At 32.8% G+C, this 3,000-nt stretch overlaps 1 protein-coding gene across 1 annotated transcript in view; it reads left to right on the top strand.

The window, feature by feature from the left end:
- LOC117169994 (limbic system-associated membrane protein-like) overlaps positions 1-3,000 on the top strand; it is a 179,821-nt gene that overhangs the window by 120,710 nt on the left and 56,111 nt on the right. The gene's annotated exons all lie outside the window — the stretch shown is intronic.

Here is a 3,000-nt window from a genome sequence, read left to right as displayed (position 1 = left end):
AGTCAATTGAAATCTTTTTGAATAAAGATTCAACTAATTTTTTATTTTTATAAAAATAATAATAAAAATTAGATTAGATAAAATGAGAACAAACAGTTCCCTTCACAACCAAATAGTTCAACACGAAGTAAAACTAGACGAATTTCTATCAAATCGTTGAATTTTTAAATTACAAATAACAATTTTTCACGCAATGGTGGCATTTTCAAAGAAAAAAGAGTTAACTTCAACCATGAACAGTTTAATTTCTCTTTAAATTGTCGAATTTCTAATCAAGACATTTTCTGCTAAAATATTTTGCTGAATTTTTAACAAAGCGGTGGAGTTTATAAACAAATAAAATTAGTTTTGTAAAATAGTACAATTTTTAACAGAATAGTACAATTTTTATCAAAAGAATTAAATGTCATCACACAGTTGAATTTTTGATCTATAAAGATGACTTTTAAACCAATTAGTCGAATCTTTAACAAAACAATTATCAACTACGACGGGGAAATAGAAGTATAAATATAAACTTGTGATTAAAACTTTTTTATTGTAAATTTGGAAGTATGGCCGTAGAACAGACTTTCCAATATAACAATTCAAGCATTAATGTCCACTCAGGCATCGATGAGCCGATTCGAAGTGTCATTAGCCACCAAGTAGGGGCTGCTGAGGTGCAAGCGATGCACATTCGCTGGTGTTTGACAAACGTACTTTAAAACTGGTTGTGGGTTAATATTTTATATCCTATTTTTGACGCAAAATAGGTTGATACCGACTTTGGGCATATTTTTTTTTTTAAATTGCAGAGCCGCATTTGTAAAAAGTGTAAATTCAAACTAAACCTATTGATGTTTACCCGATATACGATAAAATTTCGGTTACTTTTTCGGACCAAGCACGAGTTCTTCGCTCTCGTTTAATTTTATTTAATGAATTATTAATTTAATCAAGACTTTTAACGCTGGATCTTATAATTTGATTGGGGCAGGTTTGGGCTTCTGATATCAGATATGATGGTTGATTGCGTTTACATATTTTATGAACGTCGAGATTTTTACAGCAGTTGATACTTTCTCCGTCAGTTGGTACTTACAAGCTTTTTTTGTTCATTAACAATTAAAAATTCATGTTTAGGTATTGCAGCAAGAAAGACATTTCCTATTTTCTTGGGAATAGGGATTAGTCGGAAAAGTGAGAAAGTATCGGATTCTAGAAGGGGAATTTTATTTGAATATAGCAACCTTTTATTAATAATTACTATTCCTATTTCAAATCTTCATATTCGCTCTGTAGACAGTTAAGAATGAAATACTTTTAGACGGCTTGTGTGGATAAGGTAACGTCCTCCTTTTACGAGAACAACCCAGTGGGCACAAAATTTGGCGACGTCTTTACGACATCGTTACGACATATTTACGACAACTTTACGACATCCTATGTCCATGTCGTTCAGTCATCTTTACGATATCGTAAATATGTCGTATGATCTGACGATGTCTTTACGATATCGTAAAGACACTGTAACGGCTTGGACATAGGATGTCGTAAAGTTTTCGTAAAGATGTCGTAACGATGTCGTAAAGACGTCACCAAATTTTGTACCTACTGGGAAAATAATCGATATTGTTTGCCTTTTCAATCACTGGGAAAGGACCCTTCCATTCTTTGCCCAATTTATTTTGTTTTGAATCATTGTGGATTCAAACAAGGTCGCCGGGTTTAAAAATATCTTATGGGACAACAATTCTAGCATCTTGTTTTTCTTTGAATTTTTGCTTTAATTTTTCAATTTTTTCTTTTACTTGGCATAAATATTTTTCATGTCGTTTTTTCCAAAGAGAAACCAGTTCTTTGTACTTTAATGATGGAATAAAGTTCGAATGGCGAAAAGCCAGTTCCTTTGTGCACTGCTGTATTGTATGCCATTGCAATAATTTTGAGGTTTTCATCCCAGTCAGTTTGATTTTCTTCTATAGCGGTTTTTATTAAATCTTTTACGACAGAGTGTGTTCTTTCCAGTGATCCATTGCTTTGTGGATGGAAAGCGGTTGTTTTAATGTGTTTAATTTTGAAAAGATTTTCAAAAGTTTGAATCAGTTCGCAAACGAAGGTACTTCCTTGATCAGTTAAAATATGTTTCGGGGATGAAAAAATATAAATGTAGCAATCAAAGAGTTATTTGATTATCGATTCTGCCTGTACGTTTTTTATCGGAATCAAAAGCAGGTATTTTGTTGACATATCCTAAATCGTTAAAATTTATTCGTTTCCTTTTTGAGTCAACGGCAAAGGACCAAAAATGTCCCTGGAATTTTGTCATTTGGTTCAACGGGTGTGTCAGGGATGATTGCTCTAACTTTTGTCCTGATGCGTGTTAGCTTTTGAGTTGAACAAATTTAAACAAGAAGTAGAGTTTTTAGTCGAAAGATATAAATTTAAAACCAATAATACAGTAGGAGGCTTTTTAATTTAAAATCATTAACTTTCAACGAGAAATTTCGCAAAAGGGAAGAATAGGGGCAAAGGGGAAAGAGTTTGCATTTTTTGACAAAATGGAACTATTTTTGAAGGTGCGTTATCAAGAAGACACATTGAGTTTTTTTAGGATATCCTATTTGTGAAATATCCACCTTCAGATTTGTAATTTTTTACCACATAAATAAATGCAAACGCGTAAATAAAATTATTTAAAAAATTACAAAAGAATCTTTTCTGTGTATATTGATAAATAAATGTAAAAAAAAAGCATAAATATAAGCCCTAGCGTGCTAAGCAAAGGGTGAGGGTCGGTAAGGCCGGTTTTTGGCCTAATTTATTTTTGGACCAAAAAATCAGAAAAAATCATGGTAGTATCTTATAAGTATCCCGAGTCGATTGGACGCTAAACGGACTACCCTCCACCCCACAGCCACCCCCACCCCCCTACAAATATAGGAAACACCACAACCCACCAACTGTATTTTCGAGAGATTTGACACTTTTAAACATGTATTTTGAGGTTAGCTCGGT

Source organism: Belonocnema kinseyi, chromosome 1 (assembly GCF_010883055.1).
Source record: "Belonocnema kinseyi isolate 2016_QV_RU_SX_M_011 chromosome 1, B_treatae_v1, whole genome shotgun sequence".
NCBI lineage: Eukaryota > Metazoa > Arthropoda > Insecta > Hymenoptera > Cynipidae > Belonocnema > Belonocnema kinseyi.
The sequence above is the reverse complement of the archived record's forward strand: the minus strand, read 5'-3'. Positions and strand labels throughout refer to the sequence as shown.